Source organism: Anas platyrhynchos, chromosome 4 (genome assembly GCF_047663525.1).
Source record: "Anas platyrhynchos isolate ZD024472 breed Pekin duck chromosome 4, IASCAAS_PekinDuck_T2T, whole genome shotgun sequence".
NCBI lineage: Eukaryota > Metazoa > Chordata > Aves > Anseriformes > Anatidae > Anas > Anas platyrhynchos.
The window spans coordinates 62,272,727-62,284,917 of record NC_092590.1 but is presented as its reverse complement, the minus strand read 5'-3'; the positions used below and the strand labels follow the sequence as shown (position 1 = coordinate 62,284,917).

Sequence of the window (12,191 nt, the reverse complement as noted above, 5' to 3'; positions counted from 1 at the left end):
GTGCGTGTGTGTGTTTGGTGATCAAATGCATGAACAAAATCAGATGTGGCTACATGCTTTTAAATTGCAGAATAATAAGAATATATCTATATGAAAACCTGTAAATATATATATTTGTCATTGTGCAAACTGGAAAGCATGAACTGGCAGAACCTAATCTAACTCTTATAAAAAGAAAAATCAGAAAAAAAAAAAAAACATTATTAAAAGTAAAGCATAGTTGTGCCCCTCTCTCTCCCATTATTTTTTCTAACTGTATTTTCCAGTTTTAAGGTCAAACATTATTTGCAGGCACCACATTTTTAATATGTCATGCTGCACAAGTCTTGTCACCATACAAACACAGACTATGACATCCCATAATACTAATGCTCATCATAGTATAGCACATGAAAATGGATGACAAAAAACAGATGAGAAAGGAGAAAACCAAACACATCGGAGGGTGATGCATCCCATTCAGAAGCAAGTTCCAGTAAGTAAACACAATCCGAAGCAACTCAAACATCAGGAAAAAAAATGGGTTATGATAAGGGAAACACCTTGATTTTACTCTCTGTGTTATCATTAATAATCATTATATACCATGATTCAGACAGCTGAATATTTGTAAAATGAGTTATGTCTAAGGTATTACTCTGTTTGCAACATTCCAAAAAAAACGTAGACCATCAACTATGCATGAACTTGACAGTGACTCATAACACACTCATAAATATGCTTCCGTTAGCTAACAGCTCACCACCAGGGAGAAAATATTAAAGTATAATAGAAACTACAGTATAGGAAAGTAAAGGGAGAGTGGAAAATGTTATAGCTAAGTATCCAAACATTTTCAGAAAGACTGGTTACTTACCTGCAAAAAATATGAATTAGTGAGGTTAAAAATTAAGACAAGTAAAATCCTTTGCCTTCAGGAGTTCTTACTGTTGTAGAGTCATTAAGCCCAAAGATAAAGTAAGCAAGACTTACAAGAGAAATTTTGTGGACTGTGTAAAGTAGTAAGGAGGTCAGACAATCATCTCTGAATAAGGTTAAACTAGGATATTTCTGTGACGTAAAAAATTATACCCCACTAATCTCTTGAATACTTTGAATGAGTCGATAAAACAGTTGCACAGAGACATAAAAAAGGTCATTGAACTCAAATCACAGCTGTATGGAGGCTAAGATTTTAGACGATGATAGAGAAATCTTCTCTACTCTTTGATTCAAGTCCAAGATTTTTGCATACAACACTACAGAAATTTTGCTCAGGAGTATATCTCATTTTACTATATCCTTAACATCAGTTAAATTAAAATGTCTTATTTACAAGAGGAAAGAGGCTAAAGGGAGGTGTTGTTCTTTCACTGTTATTTTCTTGTTAAAACAATCCAATCCAAACACAATTCAATTGAACCTTTTGAAGAAAATTCTAATTGACCTCAATTTACTGTGTTAAATTCTTAAAGTTACTGAACTATTGTGCAAGCAGCAGTAATAAATCAGTCTTAATGCATTTTCTGAGAATTAATAAATGAGCATCAACATTAAAAAAGCTACTATAAAAATCATTACAAACTAATCAAAATTGAGTATTTCATGTCACAAATGTCACATTACTTGATAAATCAATACATTAAAATATTCATTTTGCATCCCAAATTAACAAAATACATTATCAAATCAATCTTTGGCTTATCTGAAGAATAAATTACATAACCTTAATTCTTAATGTGAAAGCTGAAGGATATTTTTTCCTTTGAACTAAAATTTCAAATAATACTCTAGCCGGAACAGCAATCCCAACCTAGTGGTGAAGAACCCAAATACTCTTCTATTTCTGTTGCTCAAGAACTTTCCCAGGACAAGCAGTCAAATTGATTTAGCTGGTTCTAAAGCACCAAAAAATAACTATTCCAGCTCAGTACGACAGCACTTCCTTGTCAAATTTCTGCTCAGGAGTGATTATTTTCTTCTTGCTTCCCCTTGTACACAGTAACACAAAATATGTACAAGGACCTTGCCTGGAGCGACAAATGAACTACTCTTGCAGTTCTATACATCAGAATCCAATAACCCTCCTTTAACCTTCATAACAATTAATGACTTTCAGATGTCTGCCAGTGAGGTTTCAGAGAGGTATTCAAGGTGCAACATAAATTATTTTCCTGTTTTTCCAGATTTTGCTGTATCAGGGGAGACATTTCACCCATAAGAAAACACTAAATGATCCACATGTCAGGCTTGGTGGCCCCCTGCCCTGACACATATGAGTTACAGTAGTTCTGAATAAGCCTAAGGTTAACCTCATAGCAAGTACCATTTACTTCTCAGTAGTTTCCTCAAAGGCTGCCTCATTTTTGTACTGTCAGAAAAAAACAACTAGCCACAGGACATCATCAAAATTTAACTTTGCAGAAATGTTGAATATGTTTACTCTGTGGAAGGATCCCATTTTCACTGGAGTCTTGACTTCTGCCATTCATCACCAGTAAAAGTAGTAGTTTAAATAGGAGAGTGTATTAAAAGATGACATTTCATCTAGTTCACATTCTCAGTGTTTGATCTCTGGAACATTAATGGCAGTGAGAGGTAAATTTTACAGGGACAACTGAGGGAAAATAATAATAATAAATCTATGTTTAGGCAAGCAGAGGGAAAGAACAACATAGATATGGTTTTCAGTCCAGAACTTACAGTTAGATGCTTGACTTGATCAGTTTTGCTCATGCAGCAGTGCTGACAAAGTGCTGCTAACCAAGCCACAGACAGCCAGCTCCAAATCTTCAGTTTTGCCAGAGCAGGCAATCCCAGCCACAGATTACTTCCTAGGTGAAACAACACTTTTTTTTTTTTCTTCCCTCCCTCGTGCCCCCAGCATAACAGAGTCCACAGTAAAAATCTTCAGCAGCACAGCTGCGGAGGTCAATGTCACCTACTTCTAACTTTACCAGACATATGCCTGTAAAGCTTAGTCATGGTGAGATATGTATGTAGACAAAAAGCATTGTAGAAAGCAGACGAAAACAGAAAGGATTACAAAAGCAGACCATAGCAGAGGTCACATAAGACTTGCTACCCAAGCATTATGCAAAAGATGTGTCTTCCTAAAGGGTAGCTTTGAAAACATTGTGTAGGGCATCTTCAAAGCAGGAATTAAAATATCCAGTAAACTGGGGAATACATACAAAATTATTTTCATAGACATTACATCAGTTTGCAAGAAAAGTTGTGTTATAAATACTCATGTTAGCTATTGTGTGTTTGCACTGTCTGCAATGCCTATGACTTTTAAGGGAAAACAAAACAAACAAACAAAAAACAAACAAACAAAAAAAACATTCTAGACATTTTCTCTGAACATGAAATACGTTATTTCTTTATGACCTAGACTGTGGAGAGCACTTGGAGACTCAAAAGGCAGTGTTTGAAACTGTTGGCTTTTCCCTAGAATCTTCTGTGCTCATTAAAAATAAAGAACTGTCAGAACAAAGACTTCTAAGCACAGTTTTAAAGAAATAATTTCTTGGCAGTTTGTAACCCCCTAGTGAGCAAGCTTAGTTTCCAATACTGGTAACAGATCGTACATACATCATTCTAAGGAATAATATATACCTAAAACTTACGTTTCATTATAGTGATTACAATACTTGTCAGAAATTGATGGTGGACTTACACTCCTGGCAGTTACATAGGGTGGGCTTTGTGCAAATAAGTAGTTTGTAACAAGTTCATAGTGCAATTGCTTCTTCTAGATATTTTTTTCAAATGAACATCCTTCCCACTGGAAACACGTTGGTTTGGGAATCAGAGATACATCATCAGCAATAAATTGTACTTTTTTTTTTTTTTTTTTTTTTGCTTTTTTAAGAAATGGAAAAAGTGACAAAACATGGAAAACTACAGAGCCACCAGTTTCACGTGGAACTTTGTCAAGTAAAACATCTCAAATTTTAATTTGTTTTCACACACTTCTGAAATTAAGCACTCAGTGTGCTTGATGACTAATGAAGCCTTTGAAACTGGTTATGAAGATTTCTGTGTTAAGTCGGTAGTAAAAAGTTTAAAACAAAATTCTATTTCTTTGTGCATTAATTAGATGGTTATGATGTGGAGATCCTTGCTAAATGACAATTTTTCAGATTAAAAAAAAATAAATCTCCAAGACAAAGAACAAAAAGAAAAAAATCCCTCCAGACAAGTTAAAAAGCAGAGAAATCACTTTTGAGGTTCCGAAGATATACAGCGTTTGGGACTAGAACACTGGGGAAGCATCAATAACATAATCTTTATGTTCCTTCACAACTGCTTTTACCATTATAAAGGCCACTCACAGAGAATTGTTTGGAAGTGAGATGAACTGTTGATGTTAATACCTACAATACCCCCCCATACTCTTTAATCAAAGCAAAGTTAAAACCAAAACCAGGACTGCTTTCTATTCAACAACCATTTGTATTAATTATGTGTGCACAATAGGGTGGGTGAGAAACTTGGAGGAAAACAAACAAACAAAAAAACCATTGAAATTTCCTTTACTAATCTTGCAATTGATTACCCTGAAAAAGAAATGAGCGTATCATTGAGAGGTTGTAGTCAATTGGAAATTTAAGAATTATTGACACAAATTTGATACACTCATCCTACTGTTAAATATAATAATAATGCACATCCAAAGCAAAGAGCTATGCCAAATGTAGACTGCTCAAGTATAACTTGATATAAGGAAGCAGAAGAAATAACCTGCATAACCTAGGTAAGCCCTGAACTGCTGACATGCAACTTTGGTTATATTTTTAGGTTCATCTGTTGTAAATTCTTTTCTTTGCAATTTTCTCTCTCTGCAAATTTATTACCTGTGCTAAATCTATTGAAGTGAAGCAAAAAATCTCATTCACCACTGTGTGGGAACTCTTTATAATGTGAGCATATTTATAACATTCCATTATGTATCATGTAATGGAATCAACATTTTATGATTTTAAACATTCTATTCTTATATAAAAAACATAAGAAAGCAGTAAAAAACATTTATTTGAAATCCCTACTAGCTTTTTTCTGTCACGTTGCTAGTACAGAAAAGTTCAAAAAGTTATTTCTGAGATTCTTAAAAAAATAATTTGAAAAAGCAGAAAAGACAAATTAGTTTCCTGTGAAAACCAGTATGCACTTGTGGAAAAAGACAGATAATTCTTGCAGTCTGGTAATATCAGACTCAGTAATGAGACTTTGTAATCTCAGTCTACGCTCTTTGTTTTTAATTGCTTCCTTGTGCTTCTTAATTTTATGTTGCCACCAAATATGCATATTGGTGGTCTCCTCTACCAGCTTCAAACTCCTTATGAAAGAGAACAGTGAGTAGATAGCCAGTTCCCACTTTGGTTTATCTTTCTGCTCTGATCTTCTCCCTTGGAATTAGGAATATATATATATATATATATATATATACACACACATATATATATGAATATAATTCCATATTATAATATATAATTCCATATATAATTCATAATTCCATATATATATATATATATAGGGCTTAAGCAATTTTTGAAATACAAAAGACTCTGTCCTTATAGACAGCACTAGATATGCCATGTCAAAAATAAGATTGAATGAAAATACACTATATACATGTAGCTATAAGCCTGCCTAGTTTAGTTGTCATGACAAATTTGACATCCAAATTCAATACTCTAATTGGAGTCTGTTTGCATTGCAAAGAGAGCTGATTAAGTGGTTCACTGCTGCAGAAAGGGTAATTCCATTCCTCCTCCTCCTCTCACCTTGTGACCCTGTGTGTTCCCTTTTATTAGGCCTGTTACTTGCCTGATTGCACAGTAAACTTATTTAACTATCAACATAAAGGGGGAAAAATCATTTTGTATGCCAGGGTAGTTTTCTACAGGTTATTGAACAGAATTTGTTTAGCATATGGTCAGAGAAGGAATAAAACTAGCACATAAAAAACACAGAAACAGAGGACAGATAGGACCCTTATCCATAGCAGTCTCTCCCTAGCTCTTCAGCTGACAGAAAAAAAAAAGTTACTGAGAAGCTCAAGTTTGTCACTGATTCTGGTAGTCGGAACATGTTTACTCTATGCATTTTAGATCATACAGCATAATATAGGCAACAGATATAAGATCTCCTCGGATATAAATCATCTTAAATGACATACATAAAAAGCAGCTAAAGTAAGTTATTATAAAACTTTTTTAAACTATATTTTGAAGATTAATCCACTGTAGATCACATTTTACAGAATTTTGAGCATTACATTCTGCAGAGAGAGTAAGTTTTGTAGCTTTGCTTGGGTTCAGAAAGGAGGGCTTATATATGAGTGACAGAGGAGCTTAGGTATATATACACTGAGAAAAGTGTACAGTCACTGGGATAATCAGTAACTAAATAATTTCCTGGAAACAAATGTAATGAATTGTAAGTACATGCCTTTATGATATATTGAACAATATTCTTATTTTTTTTTTTTTGCAAATACCTATGAGAGAATAATTATTAAAATAAATTAAAAGCTAACCATTTCCTTATTAACTTGGTGAGCATATTGCTGTTATTTGGGATGACTTTTTCCTCAGACTTTTTAGCTTTGATAATGGGATATTGAATCTTAGTCTTCTAACGTGTTTTTATTTTTATACATATGAATAAAATGTTTAATATTGCCTTTTTTTTTTTTAAGAGAAAGATGTTATTAAAATCTGTTACTTCCAATCTTTAGTGTTTCACCTACAGATCTTTTATAAAAACTTATACTTCGCACTTTGAATGCAGTGTCAACAGAAATCCTGCAAAAGCAGATCATGCATTTAAGGGCAGGAAAAAAAAAAAAAAAAAGGAAAAAAATATCTAACCAGCAGCACTGCTTAGAAAACTAATAAACTTAGAAACTAAGATCTGTGAGAAAGGGCTGTACTTAAGGAGAATAACAGGGGAAAGATATGTGGGAACTGTATTAAAATATGTGAAATATGAAAGAATGAAAAATTATGAGGTTTCCATGTCAAAGGCAGTATAAAAAGTAATTGGCTTATATTTTAATAATGGAAACTTAGGCACTGAGAACCCATAGTGTAAACTATTTGGTTAATCTAGCATAGGGAAAACACATATACTGATGTGTATAATAAGCAACTGTGAACATGGAAGGTTCTGAAGAACAGTTATCTGTATGAGCACAGTCCATCAGCACTGAAATGAAAAAAAGGAGTCCTATATGGTTTTCTTGACACTGTCTCCAACTATACATTTCTGATGTTCTAAAGAAGACCAAAGTATAGTTATAGCTGCAATAATTAGAGTTGCAAGAAAGCTGGAAGAAATTAAAAAAAAAAATCCCACCTGTTTCATACAGAAAAACGTACATTATGAAGAGGAAAGTAGAATAAAAATATACGTTGTTCTCTACATTAAAGAAATTGCATTCTTAGGTAGTAACAAAAAAAGTCTGGATTCTCCTGGTCTTATGTGGGAATCTAGGTAGTCTATATACTGCATGGAGAGAAATAGTTTTTGTACTATATTTTCAAAATATATGATGTCTTTGCTCTCTCAAAAAGAGAATCAACAAAATACAACTTCTTTATTATTATTATTATTATTCTTTATCATGCTGTTCATCAGTTTGCTATTCTCTCCTTTTCAAATTCAGTAGCAAAGCAGACTTCCTTGATTGAGGAAAGAACAAACAAAAACATCTCTGTAACTTCACATTGCCCACAATAATAGTATATATTCTATGGTCATGCTGAGAGTAAGTAAGTTCAGCAACGACCTCCACTCTTTAAACAGAGCAAGAGTTGTCGTGATGGAAAATAGCTGTCTTCTTATTGTCTACAGAACTACACAAACTTGTCACTCTGGGAGAAGATAAAGAGTCAGAAAATAAGTCAATTCTTCCATCAGGCCTTACAATTGGGAGTGATAAATATATATGACAAAAGTCATAGGACAAAATTATATGAAGGAGGTATTATGGACTCTATCTAACTGAAGTTTGCAGCAGATTCTTCAAAAAAAAAAAAAAAGGTTTCATACAAAAACTTTCTTCTCATACTCTTCCTTTTTCAATCACAGCTTGGAGGAAATATAAGGTTTCATTAAGTTACATTTTGATTCCAAATGACTAAAGCATGCCAATTTTCAAGGAAGCCTGGAAATTTGTGTTGCTGTAGGAGTCAAAGAGTAAGCAAATACAGACAAAAAGGTAAAACTGTGAAAGTATACAGAGAGGTTACTCTTTACACAGAGTATATTATCAAAGTTTGGAAAACAATCCACACCTTGTGGAATATTGCCAGGCTTGTCGGTGTCAAAATACTGAGTGACCATTAGAGACTTAAAGAACTGCTGAGAAGAGCTTGAGCAGCAATGTGAGTTGATTAACATGCACATCTTGCTCATCTGGTCAAAGTATGGAACAGATGTTAGGGGGGTTGGACAATAGGCCTGTCCACCACAGAAAATGGTGGATATCTGGGGTGAGGCATAAGCCTCACAGCCCTATGTTGTTTCAAGTAAAGCCAGGAAAGCAACCTGTCTCCCCTGTCATCCCCCACTCCCCTTTTCTTTTTGACCAAACAATGTGTTTGGCTCTCAACATGGCCTATCAGTGCACAATAAATGACTGAGTCCTGCCAGAAGTATAAATAGGGTGTTCAGAAACCTCTATTTTGAGAACAAGAACCCCAGTTATCAGATGGGTCAATGGGTCTGGACTTCTCTCCTTCTCAAGCAGGAACGTCTGTTGGTAAGACTATTGTCTTCGACTCTGTCGGATGTTACCCAGAAAAACATAGATAACTAAAGCACTGAACTGTTAACTCCAGGTGAGTCATTGCAGTAAGTAGATTTACCAATGGCAATTCCAAATCTGTTATATCTGTTGCCTTAATAAATTACACATCTTTGCAAAACTGTCTCAGTGAACACTGTTTGCATGTTTGAGCTCCCTGCCAAGATTTGGTAAGCGGCAATAGGCATAATCCTTTAGAAATAAACTGTGGACTGGGACTGGTTCCAGCTACACCTAAGCTCCTTTTTGAGGAGGAGTTTAGAAAGCAAAGAGGTCTTTTCTGAATCTTGTGACTCAATAGGAGGGCCTCAGCCATATACCCTTAAGGCAATATATCTCACCAGAAGCAAATTTGTGTAATAATTATTCTGAAAAAAAAAAAGTCATTTTTTCAGAGAAAAAAAATCATCATCACATTATAGATTCTGAATGATTTCTATAGAACTCAAAATCTTTGTAGGACTCTTTTTTTTTTTTTTCCACCGTAATCCAGTCTATAACTATGCATTAAATGCTAAAATAAATATCAGTAAGTTTTAAGATCTCTGCAACTGTAACTACTTATTTCAACTATTCCTTCAATTATTTCCACATTCTTAAAGTTTAAAATACCATACTGCTTCTGTAGATGTTAATTTTTAATGACTGATGGATTTGTGTGTATTTGATGGACTGTGAATATTTGACAAAAAAAAAAGTCATATCTAAAGTGCAAGATTATTCTTAGCCCTCTGTGGACATCCAGGAAGATTAAATGGGTTTATTCAGAAGCGAGACACAGCTGTATCTCTGATACCAGCTTAGCCATGGGAAGAGAGGGAGATCAGAAAAAAGCACACCATTTTTCCTTCCCATCTACATGCGTCATTACCTTCATGTACAAGTCTACCAGTGGATATTCATCCTTCCAATTTCTGACAGAATATCTGTATTTTTCTAAGTATTATGTAGCAGGGTAACTGTTCAATTTTTCCTAAGGACACTATGTAGCTCCAAAATTAACATTAAGTTCTGATGCTGCACATTATTTTCCTCACTGATAATTTGGGGATTTTAGTCAAACAAAATAATTACACAAAAGAATTACACAGAAATCATTAACTGTGAAGGAGAATGAGAGAAGAGTTGCACACCTGAGCACAGAATTACAGAACTACAACACCTTTTATTGATAGCACATGATGTGAATTTTGAAATTCTGAGAGATTATTAGTTTGGAATTACTTTGGAATACTTTTTTTTTTTTTTCTATTTTTCTCTGCATATCTAGAATATCAAAGAATTCTTTTAAAAAAAAAAAAAGAAGCATGTCTAATCTTAAAGTAATTTTCAAGTAAAATAGAAAATAAGCACTTTTGAGGCTTTTATTTTGTGAAAGAGGAGCGAAACTTACTCAAAATCAACAACCTACTGTGAATTAACAATCAAGCCTGAGCTGTTAAATGCTATAGAATTCAGCATAGTCCATAACACGCTGCAATTATTTTTACTTTTTGCCATGAACATGCAACATCTCTGCAGATTTTCAGACAGCTAGATGCACCTTACCACTATAGCAAGACCTATTTGAAGGGTTTTAAGACTCTGTACAAAATAAATAGCATATGACATAATAGACTGATGACAATGTTGGGGATTTTTATTTTTTTTTCTTTTTTCCCTTCCATATATAAATTAAAAAAAAAGCCTTTTTTTTTTTTTTTTGTTCTTCACAAAGTATACTTTTTCCACTAGAAAAGACCTTCATATATAGTTAAAAATTCAAAGTTGGGAATAGTGTGACTGTTTCTTTCAGTCAGATGGTCTCCATCTCAGATCCACTGCCAACAATTTGGTATACTCTTGACAGTCAACTTTGTACATTTTTTTTTTTTTTGCTGAGAATAAGGAAATGAAAGGTAGGTGGGGGGAATATTAGCCGTTTGATCTGATAGTACTGGCAAAAGGAGTTTAAGGAGTTTTACTTCTTCATTAGACAAGATATAAGATCTCTAAGAATTTGTTTCTTGGCTACATCCAGTTTTGTATAGAGGATTGAAGCAGTTTTACCATAAAGTATGTGAACACTAACAGACAAGAAATTGTTCGAATCCAGTGTATAGTGACTTTCCTAACTGACCAGTCACATTAACACCCATGGTGTTTGTAAGGACAGGAAAGGCATTTAAAACGCTTCTTAAGCATCATCTTCAGTTCATCTAGGTTTTGCTTGCTAGTTACAACAAGAGAATACACAATTCCAGATAATGTCTCCACTGAAATGGCAACTTCAAAACACAAATTTCTACTTAAACTATAAACAGATTATGTAGAACACAGCCATTTTAAACAGATATTCAAATATTGCAGAAGGCTTGCTTCACTCCGGTTAAATCACTTTTAAGCAGATTTAAATTTAATTAGAGCAGCCTAAGATTATACATAATATCTGACATTTTACCACATTGAAACATCATATATAGATTTGTAAATATCATTAAATAGACTAAATTTTCCCCTCCAGAGATGGTAAACAATAAAAAAGCTTCCCCATAAAAGTCACGTCGACAGAAATTCTCAGAATGTTTCTAGTGCTTCTCTCCCTCCTGCAATACCTTAAGTTATTTCTCCTCCCCCTCTTGCAGCTCCACCATCAATACGCTGTGCAGCCTTTCTTCTTATTTGCTAGTTTTGCTTTCTTCTCCCCAAACATTCTCTATGCCTAACTTACTTCCCTAGATTAAATTTGTGAGAATATTTCTTTCCAAGCCTGGTGTCCTGAGGCTTATGTTTCCCTTCAGCATCCACTTTACTTTGACACCAGGGAAGGTTTCTAAGACAAACTCAGTTGTCATTGCATCCACCAGGACACCTCTGAACTTCACACAAAATAAAAGCATCACAATAATCATTTAAATGTTAGGTATGCTAAGCTGAATCTGAATTTACTTCAGGAGTCCAAAACCTAGCACTGAAGAGAAAAATATTGCCAATCCTGTCCTTCCTCAGAGCTTGTGGTGCTAGAGGGATCCCATACTAAGTACTGCAGCCTAAATGGCTGAACCATATGCAACACACCTTTTCTTTGGCAGGTGACACTTATTTTCTTTCCCACAGGAATCCAGTCTTTCCCACACCCACCTAATGCACGTTAACTCAGCAACTAGATTTGAGAAACTTAGTCTTGTCCCTTCCTTAGGTGGTGAAAATTCAAGCTTCTTTCACCTCCAGTCAACTCACCACTACCTGTATCCATCAATAACCCCTCTATCCAATCTACTCACCAGCTACAGACTGGTAAACTTACCACTAACCACAATGGATTCTTTCCCTTCCATTTTGACAATATTTTCCAATTTTCTGCTTCAAGACACCACACTGCACTACTGATGCCACATTTCTCCTACAGAAA

General features: G+C 34.4%; 1 protein-coding gene across 7 annotated transcripts in view; it reads right to left on the bottom strand.

Moving 5' to 3' along the window:
* KCNIP4 (potassium voltage-gated channel interacting protein 4) overlaps positions 1 to 12,191 on the bottom strand; it is a 436,446-nt gene that overhangs the window by 152,871 nt on the left and 271,384 nt on the right. Inside the window, exon 1 of one of the 7 annotated variants that reach the window (XM_038178283.2) lies at positions 2,683 to 2,808. The exons of the other annotated variants lie outside the window; for them this stretch is intronic. The gene's annotated coding sequence lies outside the window, so the exon portion shown is untranslated. Of the gene's footprint in view, positions 1 to 2,682; positions 2,809 to 12,191 lie in introns of those variants that run through there. 7 annotated transcript variants of the gene reach the window in all.